The sequence below is a fragment of the Zonotrichia albicollis genome, chromosome Z (genome assembly GCF_047830755.1).
Source record: "Zonotrichia albicollis isolate bZonAlb1 chromosome Z, bZonAlb1.hap1, whole genome shotgun sequence".
Lineage (NCBI taxonomy): Eukaryota > Metazoa > Chordata > Aves > Passeriformes > Passerellidae > Zonotrichia > Zonotrichia albicollis.
In genome coordinates, this window is record NC_133860.1 from 5,673,481 (window position 1) to 5,690,958 (window position 17,478).

At 44.0% G+C, this 17,478-nt stretch overlaps 1 long non-coding RNA gene across 1 annotated transcript; it reads right to left on the minus strand.

Moving 5' to 3' along the window:
- Positions 1–5,753: 5,753 nt before the first annotated feature.
- Positions 5,754–12,668, minus strand: LOC141727097 (uncharacterized). The gene is made up of 4 exons (XR_012578141.1): positions 11,963–12,668; positions 10,017–10,141; positions 8,858–9,179; positions 5,754–6,082 (listed from the first exon to the last, which is right to left on the minus strand). It is a non-coding gene; the product is annotated as an uncharacterized LOC141727097 (long non-coding RNA).
- Positions 12,669–17,478: the final 4,810 nt, after the last annotated feature.

Consider the following 17,478-nt stretch of genomic DNA (forward strand, 5'->3'; position numbering starts at 1 on the left):
TGAAATTACTGACACATCTGGAGAAATGTTTTATACTCAGCTTCTGATCATTTGACTTACATTTTCCCCTTATCCAAACTTACTCCTGATCTCAGTCAGCTGGCAACACAGAATCCATAACAGGGAGAGGGAATAAAACATGCCATTGAGAATGGCTTGAATATTAGCATGCAAAGCTCATTTTCCATGTCACAAAATATTTTCTTTGTCTTCAAGACCATATCCACGTGTGCCCATGTTTGGTTTCCTGGCTGCCACAGTCAAAGGGGCAGTGTAGTTTTGGAGACAGAAAGGAAAAGAACAGTGTCCCTTTTTGGGAATGACTGGATTGTGATTGTTATGGATCCCCACTTGTGGACTGTTGGAAAAACTTCTGTATGAACCTTGAAGGGAATCTCATGAGGTGTTACCCTCCGGGAAGTCCAACAGCCTTTCCATAGCTTAAAAAGACATTGATGACAACCCCGGTTCTGGAGTTACCAGATTTGACTGATCCCTTTGCACTATTCATACATGAGTGCCTTTGCCTTGTACAATAAATCCATATTTATCTCAAAGACTGGGAATGCAGGAAAGAACCCTTTGGAAAAGAGCATATTTCCTAAAAGAACATCTAAACATTGTCTCCAAGGGATGAAGAGTGCCCTTGAGAGCAGGAGCCAGCACAGTCCTGGTTGATAGAATAGACTTGAAAACACATGGGAAGAAATGTGTCTGTTTATGTGTGCTGCACATGGTAATGTCTGGTGTAGAGCAAAAAGGAGCTCACTGGTTTTCCTAAAGTAACAGGGGGTACTCCTGGAACAAAAGATATGGTGCTAAAGACAGCTACTGCCTTGAACCCTGCTGTGTTCCTCAATCCTTCTGTAAGGAATCAGCATCTCCAATCAAACAGGGACAGCTTTGGGAGCATCAAGTTTCCTGCTAAAGTAGCAATAATGCACTGCAAAGCTCAACAGTTCACACAAGCCCAGGAGACTGATGAGCAGACAAAACTGCTGGAGAGGAGGCAGAACAAAGCATCTTGCTGGCAATTCTTTCCAAAGTTGGGAACCTTTCCAAATCACACACAGAACACTATGATGAAAACATTCCGCAAAATCCTTAAATGTCTAATTTGGTCCTGAAGGGTGGTAGGTATCAAGAAATCAACAAGTTAGGGTGCCTCAAGCAATAATGAGCCAAACTGCAGAAGACAAACATAAAGAAACCCATTGGGGTATTGAAGGTACAGTAGACAGTTTGCTAAGGCAGCTACTTAGTGTTAGGTTGACAGGGACTGTGACAACTGAAATTTAAAATCTGCTTACAGATCAATGCACAGTTTTACAAAAGACTGCCTTTTTGGATCCCAAACCAGGGAAGTAGTACCAGATATTAATGACAAGGACATTTTTCTGAGTTAAGAAGAAGTAAATATAAATACTTATTGGGTTTAATGGACACATTTTCTGCATGGCCAGAGGCTTTTCCTTGTCACACCAACAAAGTCAGAGAAATACTTCCAGTTAAAAATAAAAAATACTACTAAGAGTAAGGATTCCTTCTGGTATGCCAGCAGATAGTGATTCTCATTTCATAGCTGACACTGTACAAAATTTATTTAAAAAGTCCCAGTTAACTGAAACTTATTTAGCCCATGGAGATCTTACCCTAGCAGCAAGATTGAAAGAGCAAATCAGAGCCTACAAAGACAAATGAGTAACATTTTCCAGGAAACCTCACTAAAGTGGCCAAAAGTGCTTTCCCTGCCACTGTTGAGAATCAGAACTCCAGTGGCTTTTAAAGAAAAGTCATGCCACATGAAATGCTCTATGGAAGACAATACCAAATTATAATCCTTTCTAGAGAAAGTTATGTGATAGGAAATAAGCATTTAGGTCCCTTTTTACCTTCTTTGCAAAAAGTACTCTCATCTCTGCAGAAATTTTGGGTATGAGCATCCCTGAGAACTTTGGATGCTCAGGTATATTCTAATCAACCTGGGGACTGTGTCTTATGTCATAAAGCACAGTAACAAGCCACTTAAAGAAAAGTAGAAAGGACCATTTCAAGTACTCCTAAACACTTCCTTTCCAGAAGTAAAAGGAGATGGGACCAGTGCATTCGTACATCTTCCCCAAAGGGCAGCCTGCCCCAACACACAAGAAACTGGAAGGGAAAATAGAGTCAGCCGGGAATATGAAGATTAGACTTGTAAAAGCATGGAAATATAACTTCTTTATGCAGTGTAAAATTAGTTAGAAGAAATTCCATAAAAAGCGAGATAGGTCATGAAGGGGTAAGTATGAAAAATCCTCACTCTCAGCCCACCCTCACCACCAGCATTCCTGCATGCTCTGTCAACCAGCAGCAGCCACCAGGCCAAGGGGAGGCTCCCCAGCACAATTCACCCCATGTCCCCCACAGCAGCGTTCCTGGGGCTGCTGCGCTGCAGAGCTGCAGCAGCAACCCCTGACCCAGGCAAAAATGGACCCAAATTTCAGGGCTTAAGAGGTGACATTTTAATGAACTTCCCTTGAAGGAGAACAGAAGGGCAACGATGGCTCAGGTGTTCAATCAGAAAACACTCGAAAATCTCTCACGTAGGGAATTAACATCATTGCATGGAGACAATTGAGAATTTGTAGAATCCTCTCTAAGGAAGAAAGGGGCATTCAAAGGCCCCGGTGATTGTTCCCAAACATTTTCCTGCCTCAGACAATTTCATATTCTTCCCCAAAAGAAGGTTAAGGTTTTTCTGGTAACAAGTCTACCGTTTAAGCTAAAAAATAAATGGCAGAAAACTTAGGAAAAGGTCTTTATTCCAAGTTCCCAGAGATCTGTAAAAGAATCAAGATCTGTGTCTCTCTAGAAAGGCTGGTTGAGACAGACTGGTTTAAATATGCAAAGAAATGGACAGCATTTCCACAGGGCCACTTGAACGCAATTTCTCTTTAAAACCCATTGAAGTACCTTGACTCCAACACCACTCTACGTATTTTACAAAACTCTTGCAAAGATCTGGATATATTCCTTGGCTCACTGACAAGGGAAGGCCATGACTTAAAATCTGTTTTGAGAGCTGCTTCAGATGACAGCTGAGAGCAGCTCATGTGCACTCCTCTGTAACCCTCCAAAACAAAGGGATTTGCTGACAGACTTGTCCAAACTTCAATGTCTTTCACCACTTAGGCAAAGATTTTGCATAAACAAGAAAAAGGTCAAAAAAAACACCCCAAAACTTATAAAGAATTTCCATCAGCCAAAATCGATTCTTAAAATGTGCATAACTTCATAGTACAGGTAGTGGGCTTCCACCCTCTACTGATAAATTTATCTCAGTGGACAAACTTAAGACTTGAAGAACAGAATTGACAGAAGAAATCCACTCCAGATATCATAGAAGCAACAATGAGAGAAGGACTTATAAACAGTGAGAGTTCTTTATTGTTAACATTCAACACTATCATCTTTCAACTTCTTAAACTAACTAAACTTCTTTGAACTAATCCAAGATTTTAAGAAATATTCTACGGCTCAGTGCTAACATAACCTACTGTTCAATACTAACTTAAAAAATCCTAAAACCTAATCTTCTAGTTGAAATAAAAAATCTGGGGTCTGCAGATGTCACCAGGCTGAAGCAGATGTCTGGTGCCAGGACTCCACTCACTGCTGGTCATATTCAGAAATGCGCCTCTGAATATGGGCCAGCTTTTTGTGGAGGTACTGGCACCTGCTCTTCATTTCAGAGTAGCTGGGGCTACCCTGTGAAGGAGAAAGCAAAATTAGGGCATGCAAACTCTTCTGCAGAGTCTACACTCTCATGTCCTTTGCTTTAAAAAAGCCTTGAGGCAGACTCAGCAGTTACCATGGCCCTGCAGCTCTGGTGTCTCACGTACCTGTTGTAGCTGCTGATAATCTGCTAGGATTTGATGATGCAGCCTCTACAAGAAAATAAACATGAGGAATGTTTCTTCACCAGCATAAAATGCAAACTTTGGTAAAACACTAAAAGTTCACTCAGTCTAACTCCAGACATTTTCTTCTCTGTCAGCCACCACTCTTCTGGGACATTTGCAAGAACAAATCTCCCTCAACCAGCACCACCCAAGATCTGCAATTAAGCCTCTCAATAGCCAACAGAAGGAGCCCATGCTCTAAGACTCTGCTTGGGACACCTCTTCCCTTTCTGTTTCATCATAGACAGCTCAAACGGGGGCTTTTGGGCAGGGCCTTGCAAAAATCAGAACCAGCCCAAGCAGTGTCTGAGCATATATGCCAATTCTGCAGGTTCCCATTGTTTCACTGAGCAGTTCCAGGGAATCAAAAACACTGCCGTGATGATGAACCAGTCTTCATGGTTTTATCCTTCTTTACCTGATAGGCTTCAGAGCCTGGAGTCAGAGACTTCCATTGCTCCTGAAACTGTCTGAATTTCTTGGTGGTCCTGTCAATCACAGAGTGTAAATTCCGGTATTCCTCATACTCTGCATGGAAGTCATCCTTGTAGCGCTGGCGTTGCTCCAAGGAGACAATGGCTACGTATTTTCTAATGGGAAAAAATGAGACCATTTTTCTATGCGTGAACTCTAAGAGAACATTCCAGTATGTTTCTAGTCCAAAAAATACATGTGTAATATTACACCAAGCACAGGGTAATGCCAAACACAGACACCCAAGCTTTGAGTCTGATGCTCTGGGACTGACAGTTTCTACTTTCAAGCTCATGTGCTTCAAGGGAATGCAGTCAGGTAACTCTAGGAATCAGTCACATTTCTATGACACTTAGTTACTAATAGTTTACATTGTGGAGGTTTTCTTCATTAGTAAGTGAAGCACACTTAGAAAACATTTCCTTTAATTTCAAATGTCAAAGGACAAACAAACCCAGCAGCCTCAGGAAGAGGAGATACATTACTAAATTATTATCTCTTCCTCTGTAGGAAAAGCTTAAATTAATTACATTTACTTGTGACAATACATCTCTAAAACATATTTGTCAGGGAATGCATTTATGGAGTTGAGTGCACAGAGTTGGACTTTTGAGCTACATTCTTTACTGTCTAACACCAAAGCAGTGTTAATGATAATATTTGATTCTTCTAGTGGACAGCAGTTGCATCACTGACCATGGAACTGAGGTATTTGTAACACAGCCACAAAAACAATCTCTATATCAGTCTGAAACTACAGCTACTACCCAAACAGCATCTGCTCCTAAAGAGGGCAAATTCATTAATGCCTAAAGACACTGATGGGACTCAAATATTCTTCAATCCCTTCTCCCTCACATCAACAGGCGTGACGTTTATCAAACTCAAGATACAAATCCAATTGAAATGGCAATGAGAAGAATTGATCCCACTTCCCAACACTCTCACACCAATACTTCTTCTCCTCTGGGCCTGAAGATCTTGTTCTTTTTGGAGCACAGAAACACCTTTCACATGGGAATATATAATTCAAATCATCCAGAGATTAATATTTACAAGCAGTAAATCCTCAACAGGATGAAGTTCAATCCCAGGACAGACAGCAGTTTGTGCCAAGCATGCATCCCAGATACACCTGACTAGTGTGCAGGAGGAGTTTGAAAAGAAAACTCCAGATGCCTTGCTACATTTTGGGAGGCACTGGCGCAATGTGAGCCAGGGCCCTGCCGTGCCCGCTCCAAAGGCCGCAGCTGCCCCAGAGCCCCAGAGCTGCAGGAGGCCTGACTGCCCTTGACAACATCCCTGCTCTCACACAAGCTGGCAGCAATTTCCAGTGTTTCACCACACACACACTTCTCCCTCCCCTCCTGCACTGCAAATTCAATGTAGGGATGCAGCACCACTGCTGCAGCTGAGCCTGTGCAACTGCACTGCAGGAAGGGAGAGTCCGTCTGGGCCTAACCCACCTCCGTGTTCATCTCTGCTCTGAGCTTTCCAGGCCCAAATAAATCTGCTCAAACTCATCCTTTCACCACAGGAAAGAGCTGGACACTGCACCCCACTGAAAGCTGCAAGAGTTAACGGCTACTTTGCTCACCTCAAGTAGTCTGGTTGGTCGCTTATTGCAGAGCATGTGGAGGCAATGGAAGTCTCTTTTCTTGCTCCTGCAGAGAAGCAGAATTTTGACATCCGTCATCAGGAGGTCTTCAAAAGTTCAAAAGAACCCCATTGGATAGTCTTGAAAAAGTCCTTCAGTGTTCTTCTCATAGCAAATTACTCAGAAGCATTAACAACTTTTAACAATAGGGCACATAAGACCTTCTCCAAAGTAGCCCTGCCTGGGAGGTAGATAGAAGGAATGGCCACTGTATTCTACAGGTTGTGCATTCCCACAGTGTTAGCCCCAGCTCAGCTTTTCCTATTTGAAGGCATGAGGCGGCATCTGCACAGCCATCTGCACAGCCATGCAGAAAATTATGCAGCTTCAAAAGACAACAGCTTGAGAGAAATCAACGTCGAGGTTCCAACAAAAAAGAAAGAAGAGAGCTGAAGTTCTTTTACTGCCATGTTTCTATCCCCACTTCCCTGCTGCTTCCAGAGGCCCACAGTTCCGATGAGAGCCTGCACTCATGTCAGCAGGAAAGCCAATTCCATTCTATAGGGCTTACTGGCACTAAGACTCCAATATCCTGCAGTCAAAACTCAGTGCTTCTCATTAATGTGGCAGGTTGGGGCAGGAAACAGCTCTGCATTTGTGACTTGCCCTTTGCCTCTTGGGAAGCATTGCACACATAACCTTGAAGCCCTCTTTCCAAAGAAATGTTCAAGAATTACCATGATAATAAAGAGAACTGCCATAAGGAAAAGTCAGCTGAAACAGGAAGGAATACTCAGGAGCTTGGAAATCTCTCTCGGCTTTCTATTTCAAGTTTTGTGTCAAGCATAAAATTCCCACATATTCCTTTCCATTCCTTATCAGCTTCCACTGCCGTTGTTTACATAAAGTAATTTTGCTAAAACTCAGCCATTCTTGACAATTTCTAAGCTACCTGAGCTTCAATTCTTGAGGAAAGAGCTGTTGTGTGATCGTCCACTTGCTTTTGTTGATTTCCTTTGTATAGCAGAAGTATAAAAAGAAGTGGAAAAGTGGTAATACAACTGGACAGAAATACCAATAGTCATAGTATGTTCAATAAAACTTGGAAGAACAGCTTTGCTGTGAGCTTTTCATTTCCAAAAGTGCATTTCCTCTCATGGCTCAGTCCATATGAAAGCATCCTAAGCCCCCACTTGAAACACAGCACATATTTTTCCTTCATAGCTGGGCAGAGTTTGGGAACTGGTTCTTCAAGAAAGCTGCTCATGTGTTTATAGATTCAAGCAGAAATCCTTCCAAAGGCATTCCAAAGTTTGTAGGCACCGTGTGTATGTCCAGAAGAAATGTGGAAAGGCCATCTCAAAGCACCTGTTTCTACAAGCACACCACCACTCGCAAGAGGCATCTGCACACTCCAAACCTGCCTCCAGGCTGAACCCAACTTGGAATTTGCAAGGTCAAACTCCAAAGGAGGCAATCCCCAGATTTAACAAAGCAACTGAACTCTGCCCTGCTGGGTGTGTCCCTGTCATCAGAAATCAAGCATTCTTTATGTGTTTCTGTTTAGCTTTTCAATGTTGTTTTCAGTCTGTACCACTTCCACAGCTTTTGAAAAAATAAATTCTGCAGCTAGGATGGGGAGGAAACTCCCAGCCCAGTTCAAAGTAGAACTCCAGGAAACCACAGCTTGCGTTTTGTAGCTTTTGAAGTTTCCATGAAAAGGCTGAGTTCAACAAACAACCATGGAATCCCTGAGATTTGATTGACAGGTTTCAGTCAACTAGTCTGCAATACATGTGTGACAGGTTTCTGCCTTCATCATGCAGTCTTGAAAATCTGCTGATTGAAAAAGTGCAGTCTCAGCCAACACTTGGCATTTTACTAGAAACCTGATGGAAAGAAAAATAATCCATTTCCTCTGGCTTCTAGTGTCTGGCTCTTCCTTTTAACCGGCTTCTCCCCAAAGAAATCTATTTCAAATTCATTTGTTCTTGATTGGTTTTGCACTACTTTGAGAGAAAATTTCTAAAAATCCATGCACTTTTAGAGAAGGTTCCAGCAGCACAAGTTCTGGGCTTTGCTGTTTTTACCTTTTAAACCAAGAGTTACAATGTAATATAATGGGGAAAAAAATAAAAAAGTCTTGATTTTTCATGACCATCCAGCAGAGAGAATGGTATAGCAGTAATGTAGAGCAGTGCCTTCGTGTATCCAGTGCTGACTTTCAAATCTCCCTTTCCACAAGGTGGAAAGCAAGAGCACAATTAACTAATTCAGAATGCCTTCAAAGAAGGATGTTCCCATAAGATAAGCCACCACAACAGGAATTTGAGAGAAGCACAATTGGCAAGAATAAAAGCACAAAGCCTTTGCCTAACAGAGGTGAGGGTTTAAAATTAAGACACCAGACAAAAACCTCCACTGTAGAGACTGTGGGTAAGGAAAATCAGTGCTTGCATGGCTTCTAGCCCAAGATGTGGGAACAAGCTGTGACCACCCTGTGAATCCTCGAATCTTGGACAGTATAAAGGTGGTACCTCCAGAGAGACCTGGGGACCCCCACCACTGAGAAGACCAAGGGTTAAGAAGGACAGGTTGGACAACAGAGAGTCCATGTGGTGATGATATCTCCCCACTTGATGTCTCTCTCTTCCCCTTCCCCTGCCTCTCTTCTCTCATTCCTATCTCCCTAGCTTGCGTTTCCTGTTCAATAACATTTTTACTATTGCCTGTGGAAAAGGGTCATGCTTGCACCTTAATTTAGGCAGAAGCTTCTCTGAATTACCAAATCTTTACACCACACTTATCCACACAGGAGTCAGGAAAACCAGCACATCAATACCTTCATCGAAATCCAGGCGGTGCCACTGCTTCAGCCTCCCCAGTTCATTTTTCTCCCCACTTGAGTTGGGGATCTCCTTCTGCTCCCTGGCAGTTTTTGGGATGCTGGAGCTCCGAAATTTCTCTGTTTGCTGCACCACATGGGTGCACGGGGAAACAGAGCCGGCACTTGGAGACACGTCCGAAGAGAACAGAGATGTGGAAGGCAGAAGGAAGGAAGAAAAGTGGCCACCAGCTGCTGGCTGGACAGGACTGGGCTGGTGGCCAATTCTCCTCTTCTTGCTCGTCACAGGACTGGTACAGTCAGAAGCCAGAGGCCGTTTCTGCATCAATAACAAAATCATTCATTCATTAACTTATATGATCAGGATCAAACTTTGCTCCCAGTCTGGAAAAGCAGCATTTCTGAACTGGGCCAATTTGAACACACATCTTTCCACACTAAAAAGAGCATTCAAACCAGAAGTTCTGCAGGTAAATAAAGGCTCTGTCTCATTCCTACATTCCCACTTAGCACTCAGCATGTCCTACTTCAAGACTGTAGCTAAAATTCTTTGGAAGAAAGACACTCCCTTCAGGAGCTCCATCAAAGGCTTCCCCAAATGAGAAGGTCCTGCACATCATTCAGATGACAATCTTGCACCACCAGCAAGTCTGCTAAAATTTACCATACAGTCCAGAATGTTAAAAATGCACAAAATACCTGAGCTGGTCTTACTGCAGCATCTCTCTCAGAAGGCCCTGGAGATAACGCTTGACTGGTGTTGGTGGTGTTCTGAGATGGAGCTGATTTTCTGTATGGATGGGCCAATATTTCATGTTACAAAGCCTAAGTATCAACTGTCCAAATTCGCTCCTTGCAGGGAAAACAGAGTCCTTCAGTGTCAGGACTGAAGGAAACAGCATGAAGCTGAGTTCAGGGAGCTTTAGGCAGGATATCAGGAAAACATTCATGGCCCAGAGGGTGCTTGAGCCCTGCAACAGGCTCCCCAGGCCAATGGTCACTGCAGGAGGCATCAAGAAGTCTTTGGACAACACTCTTGGGCACCTGCTGTGCTTCTCATGGTGTCCTGTGCAGGGCCAGGCACCATATTCTCACAGTCTAAGCTTCATTAACCAGGGATTTCTCTTTTTTCCTTTCTCTGAGTGACTGAACTTACCGAGAAAGTATTAACTTCAGCTTCTGTCTGTCTATTTCGGTGTAGCCAGGCCAATCAGTCTGAAGGGTTTGAAATAGATGTTCCTTCAGACTGAAGCAATTATCCTTTGCATTCCACTTGGCTACCTACAGGCAGACGTGTAGGAAAACAAATCTTTATTATGCTTGCTGCATGCAAACTAGAGAAATGTGATTGGTCCTGAACAGCTGCTTGTGAGCACTCTGTCTCAATTAATCAATGCGCACATGCCCAGGTGTAAATGAATTGAGGATCATACCTTCCTCAAGACAAATACAAAGTCACCTCCAAAAAGTAAATTGAGGTAGTAAAACCTGAAGACCACTGATATCAAAAGTGCAGGTTTAGACTTCATCCCCTGACACCTGCTCAGAGTTCCACAGAAAAGCCCATTGGGAAAGTCTCCATCAATTTGAACCCTCAAACACACTGAATAACTCATCTAAGACACCACTAACATCTGTCACAACTTTGACTTTTCTTCTTGAAAATATGATAAACATTCATAATTTGGGTCTGTGTTGATGCCTGTCTGCCCACAGCAGAAAAAGAAATGTAAAAGTAACAAAGATACCCAGAATCAGGGATTCACTTCTTCAAAGCTGAACTCAGGTTGTGTTGGAAGGGAAGCAAGGGTGTGTGTACCACATCTCAGCAAGCTCACACTGTCCATTTCAGACCTATACAAAATAAAGCCCCACTTACTCTGATGTCCACAAAAGCCTGAGCAAGGCATCTCAGGCTGCAGGGCTGCTCACACAGAACTTTCAGAATGCAAACCTGGACCCTGAGGCAGTTCACACCTCCTACAGCACACTGACACCACAGAAATCTCGTCAAACTTTGCAATGGAACAGGAAAAATGTTTCCATCCATTGCCTTCTTAGGAGCTGAGCTTTGAAAATGTATAATCAACTTGAAATCTAAATGGGCTACTTCAGCTGGGAGCGCAGAACATGGCCCTCGTTATATTGTGAATATTTTCAGGATGAAAAAGCCTGCCACTGCCCTGGGCAAACCTAGCAACAAACTTCCCAGGTTCAGGGAATGAGTTCTTAAAAGTCACTGTGGGATCAACCGAAACTGTATTGAATTTTCCTCCCTTGACTAAGTTCCAAGACACTGTTTGCCTAGCTAAAGAGGAAATGTTCCCACTTGATATATTAATGCCAGCATAATTCAGCAACACTCTAGGGGAAAAGGGAATTTTGAAAAGGGAATGAGAGAAATATTGCATCTTTCAATGCATGTGCATCCTATTGCTGGCTGTGAAAATCAAATACCAGTGGAATTTAAAGGACCACTGGAGAAGTTATTGATTAATTGAGTTCCAAGAAGAGGGAATATTTAAACCACGTGACAGCAAAGAAACCCTCTGCTCAAAGTTTGGCTACCATCTTTATCATGGAGGATGTGCCTGGAACACCCCTGGAAGAAAATCCCCACAGATCCCAGAGAAGTCAAGTACTATAGAGAGGCCACTAACTGTGTTCAAATGAAATACTGGCCTCTGCAGTTCCTGAACTCCTCTGCCCTGGAACTTCTTCCAGGAAATTTTAAGTGCAGTCATAAACCATTTCACACAATCAAGGAACCCCTGTGAAGTTACTCCTTGAAGCAGTTAAACAGTGCACAGAAAAGAAAGAGAATGGAATAAGGCATGAGGAGCAACAACATTACAAAGTGTTACTCATTGCCAGCTATTCTAGAAAAACAACAATGCCCCAAAATTTTCAAGTTTTCTTTCTTTTTGTCACATGGACCTGCAGCTTGAGACCTCTGGATGAAGTTGATGGAAAAACTTTAACAGGGAGCATTTCCAAACTTATTTGTCCAGATGCAATTTAAAGAGTAGAGGAACAAGTGACAATTAGGAAGAAAAGAAGAGTGTGGTGGTAATAATGCTGGCACAAACTCCACCATCTCACCTGCTGAAGGATCTTGGCAAGGGTGCCCTTGTCCTTTTGCATGACTCCATCTCTCTGCAAGCGAGCAAGTAACTCTGGCTTCTTGTAAGTCCTCAGAGCAAGTAAATGAATCACCCTGTCCCTGTAGGGTCGCCGATAAACAGCACTGCAAGGCTTCTGTTCATTCTCTGCAGGCTTCGTGGGCTTTGTTCTCTTCTCCTCAGGGGCGGGACATGAAGTGTGTGATTTGGCTCTTCTCACATCTGCTTGTTTTCCCAAAGGAAAGGAAAGCAGAAAAAGAAGTGTCAAATGGGAAGTTGGCAGAACGCAAAAGAGTTGATTAAAATGTCTTGGGGACAGAGCTGATTTTGAATATCCTTGTGGAATTCCTTTGAACTCACATATTCTCTGATTCTGTGAAAAAACCTAGTCCCTAACTGGTCCTGTATGGAGCATGTTGCAAAGGTACCCTGGACTCTACCAACAACCAGACCTGTCTCACCTGAGATTTTTTGTGCCAGCCTAAAGTAGATGTGGTAAAAATTCTCCAGTTGACTCTCTAATGCCAGTTCTCACACCCCAGTAACTCAATGTTAAATATTCCCTTAGGATCTATGTAGATCACCACCAAGAATCACACAAATCACTGAAATGTAAAACAGCACATCCCCAATGAGAAATTCAGAAGTCAACTTTTGTCTCTCCAAAAAGCCACCACCATGCTGCCCAAAAATGCTCTGCACTAGGCTAAGGCAGAGCAAGAGCTGCACTTGCAGCGGCAGGGATGTCCCTGCAGGCAGGTGACTGCAGCCACAGCCAGGTCAAAGCCTGTTTTGCTCAGGGCAGCTGGCTGGGCCTGGCTCAGCTCACTGCTGCAGGCAGTGCCACTGAGTGCCTGGAAGGGGAATGTGCACCTGGTGTCTGCCTGGAGCCAGGCTCCTTGGCGAAACAGCACTCAGAACAGATCAATACAAATGGCACCTCCTAAGCACATTGTGCTTTGTGGGAAATGTTGGAATCTGTGGGCAAGATGACATCAATATATTCCTTTCAATTTCCTTGAGAAGAGCCCAAGGTAGTATTGGGGCAACATTCACTTATTAATGACCAAGACAAATAATTCAATCAAGTATGGTTTCGGTCTTGAACATAGGAAATTCTCTATGCAACTTCCTCAATGTAATTTTCTTTCCATTTCCCAATTAAATTTCAATGGTTAAAGACAGTTGATAGGTCTTCCAAAACCTTAACTTCCAAGTCTGTGAATTTAAGTGCATAAGACGGTAAAAATCTTGACCTCCATGCTCCAAATTCCAACCCATCAGGCAGTACGGGAACAACATACAGGCAGGCTTTCTCAGGGGAAAACAAACCAGTGACTGAATGCAGTGACAAGTGACTGCAAGTCTGACCTGAGGCCAAACCACCTCCAGGTTGAGATCTCTGAACACAAGAGATCCCCTTTTCAATGAATATGCTGCAAAAATGAATTACCAAGTGGAAAATCTTACGGACATTGAGCAAAATATGAAAGCCAACCATACCTCCAAGTGGGTTATACAATTTGACAACCTGTGCACTTCCACTGTGCGACGCCTCGCTGGTATTTGGCTAAAATGGGAAAGAAATTTTCTGTAAAATCTTCAGCCTAATCTTCATTACTGCTGATTAACTAGGCCCTCCATTTTTAACAAGAGCTGTATTTGCAAAGGTTTGCTGTCACAGCGTCAAAAAGGGCTGCTTTGACACAGCTCTCCCTCTGAAAGCAGCCGGCTACAAAAGTGCCCTGAGAGATCCACCCTCACTTGGCCTCTAATGCAGCCAAGCCCTCCAGTAGCAAGTCATCCTTTCCCAATTGCTGGAATTTATAGGCACAAGCTTCCCTTGAAATCAAGTGCCTGAGTACAAGTGAACTGGTCAGTGCTAAGCTAAAAATCCAGAGAGGGGCACAAAGGATTTGAAAGTCAGGGCAGCACCTGACACTGGGATTTATTTGGCATTAAGGAAGTACATCCTGGAGTCAGCTCCAAGAATAACTTCAACTGCAAAAAGATGAATTTCAACTGTAACAGGCCCCAAAACCCTTTCTCTTTTCCTCAGCTCTAGATGCAATTATTTCCATAGATGTAAAATATTTTATTCTAAGTTATAGGAAATAGTTCATCCTAAGTTAGTCAGAGATTACAAAATTTGGGTGCCTGGCTGAACTCATCATTTAGTACAGATTATGACATGTCCCATTGGAACTCAAAATCACTCAGATGTCTATTGACACAAGCATATTTTTTACAAAAACAATTACTGCCATCCATCTGCCTAATTTGGAAGGCAAAATTGGCTGAAATAAAATCTTAAAAGCCATGATAAATGGACTGAAACTTGTGGACTAATTACCATGAGGAGGGAGACATCACTACACAATAGAAGATAAAATATTACTCTATGGAAGGAATTCCGCAATTAAGAAGAAATGAAAATAAATTTCTATGCTTACAAAAAGTGTATCAATAATTAGAAAAGATTTGAGATGAGGTGCATGTGGCTGCAGTTCTCCACTATGCATGACAGCTAGGAATAAATAATGGCTATTCCTAATACTTGAAAAAAATTTAGACAGTTTCCTTTACCCTTACGTGTTCAGTGAGTTCCATACAAACTGGGAACCATGAGAAATCCATGCATTTTGGCCATGAGCCATGTCCAGAGCATGAATTTCCTGAGTGTCACAGCATGGAGAATATCTGACTTTCACTGGTACCTCCTCTGTATCATCCCTGAGTGCCACTTGCAACCGTGAAATCAACCTCCCACTTCCACTGGCACCTTCTCCCTATCATTACCTGAGAACCACTTCCTGCAGACAACCTCCCACTTCCACAGACACCTCCTCGGTGTCATCCGTGTGAGTCGCTTCCCCCCGGGCAGCTGCCTCAAAGGGGCCCTTGGAGCACCAGTGGGGCCCCAGCCCTGCCCAACAGCTCCCGCGGGCTCAGCAGCACCTGACACCAACATCATGGCCAAGCCCCCACCCGCTGCCAACCCACAGAGCCCCACACCTGCCCCTCACCTCTTGCTCCTGGCACCTCTGGCTCACCCTGACGGTCATGGCAGTGCTGGTGGGGACCCTGTGGGACGCAGTGCGGATTGGGGCCCTGCGGAACTCACTGGATCCTGCCCAGGCCCGCAGCTCCGCCATCCCACTCTGCCTCGGCTGCTCCAGCTCCCACACAGACACTGATCCTGCTGAATAATCTGCAAATGCAGAATACTACTTAGGAAAATGTGTTCCTGGATGCTTGTCCTTTGTGGCTTCCAAGGCTCATCAACAAGAAGGGAGATGATTGCCATGAAACAAGAACTAGCCAACAAGCTGGAAGCGATGGCCAGGCCTTGGAAAGGCAGGCGACTTCTTGGCTGAATTGCCTTGTTGAGGTGGAAGGCTTGACAGGCTTCAGTGACCTCAGACACAGGGCAGGTTAGCAAGGCCTGGGAAGAGGGATGCACCACTCATGGTGGACACAAAGAAAGTAGAATTTATGGACATAAGGACATTTGGCAGAACCCCCGAAAGAAGGAATTATCTGATAAAGGCAATGCAGCAACTGTGCTGAATCAGCTCTGTCAGGGAAAAAAGGCCGTTCCAGCTTTTTACGCAAGGAACCTCACTGTGAATAAGGGGAGATTGGGCATGCAGACTAATGAGCATAAGAAGGGAGAGGGTCATTACCAAACAGCAGAAAGTATACTCATTTTGGAGAGAATTAGGGAAACTTAGAGTCAATGAACACTAATTCCTTTCTTTGCTCAAATGTATAAACACTGAAATGTTCTGGTTGTTGCGCTGTTGCCTTTGTGAATTTGTCCCTGAGCCACCCTTCCTGCACAGAACTGTAAATCATTACCTCCACGCCGTGGGTGGATTGGGCTCTTGAACAACGGGTGCTGCAACCAGCCAAGTTGGAAAAACACTCGCTGTGGCTCTGACACCCCCGCTCTCGCTGCAGCCGCCAAAGGCTCTGAGCGGTCCTGCCCTGTGCCGGTGACAATGGCCACGTGTCCTTGGAAACGGGGGGTTCCATGTGCCAGGCTGGCCGGGATGTCACTGAGGAGCAGGACACGACACAGTCCGGGCAGAGGGATTTCACAATGGGCACAGGTAGGGAATGCCCTGCCCTGTCCCATCACTGACTCTGCTCATTTCCAAGTGAGGAAAGGGGCACCCCACCAACCCCAGTAGCGGCAGCTGTGCAAAGCAGGGCTAATGAAGTGTTTCTGAACAAAAGTGCTGCATTTGGCTCTCTCTGAGGCAAAGGAGCAGCTCAACACCTCTAACCAGGTCACCAAGGCGCAGCCCTGACAGCTCTGGGCCATCCTGTCGTGGGCCCGTCAGTCTGTGAGGCTTCCAGCACGTACACGATCACTCAAATATCATCTCTTTGTCACAACCCCCTGACCTTCCTCATCCCAGTCTCCTCAAGGGAAACAAGCCAGCAGCATGCCCAGGCCCCCAGGTGCTCTGCAGGAGGAGCACACATGGAAAGGCCAGGGAGGAGCATGAACACAATTCCAGGCTGACAGTTGTGCTGACTGCAGGTGGCCATTGAAGTTACTGACACATGTAGAAAAATATTTTATACTCAGTTTATTATGGGTTTATTGTCACTTTCCCCATACCCAAGGAGTATTCCACATTGCAGTCAAGTGGCACCAAAAATAAGTGTTTTCCTGTCTTTACGTGGAGAGGTAATATAGTATGTCATAAAAATGTTTTGAATAGTACCATCCAAAGCTCATTTTCAATGACATCTTATGTTTGTTTTCAAGACTGTGTTCATATCTGCCATGTCTGATCTCCTGGCTGCCACACTCAAAAGGACAGTGTAATTTGGTGACACAAAGTGAGGAAGCAGAGCCCAGATCTGTAACAGGACTGTGTGCCTTTTTGGGAATGACTAGACTGTGTTGATTATGGATCCCCAGTTATAAGCTATTGGAAAAGCCTTTGTATGAATCATGAAAGGAATCCATAGGGGTGTTACACTGCATTCTGGAATGACAGACAACCTTTCCATATCTTAAAAAGACATTGATGACAGCCTCTGCTCTGGAGTTACCAGATTCGATGGAAACCTTTGCACTGTTCATACCATGAGTGCCTTTGCCTTGTACAGTAACTCGATATTTAGCTCAAAGAATGGGAAGGAAGGAAGGAACCCTGTGGTATTTTGAGCATATTTCTCAAAAAACAACTAAACATTGTACTCGAGGGATGGCCAATGCACCTCAGAGCAGGAGCCACCATGGTCCTGATTGATAGAATATACTTGAAAATAAAAGGGAAAAAAAGTGACTGTTTATGTTTGCATGTGGTTATGCCTGGTGTAGAGCAAAAAGGAGGTCACTGGTTATCCCTGAGTGGAATCCTAAAGTGACAGGTGGTACTCCTGGAACAAAAGACATGGTGCTAAAGACAGCTACTGCTTTGAACCCTGCTGGATTTGTTACAAGAATCCTGACTGATTTGATATCCAGCAAGT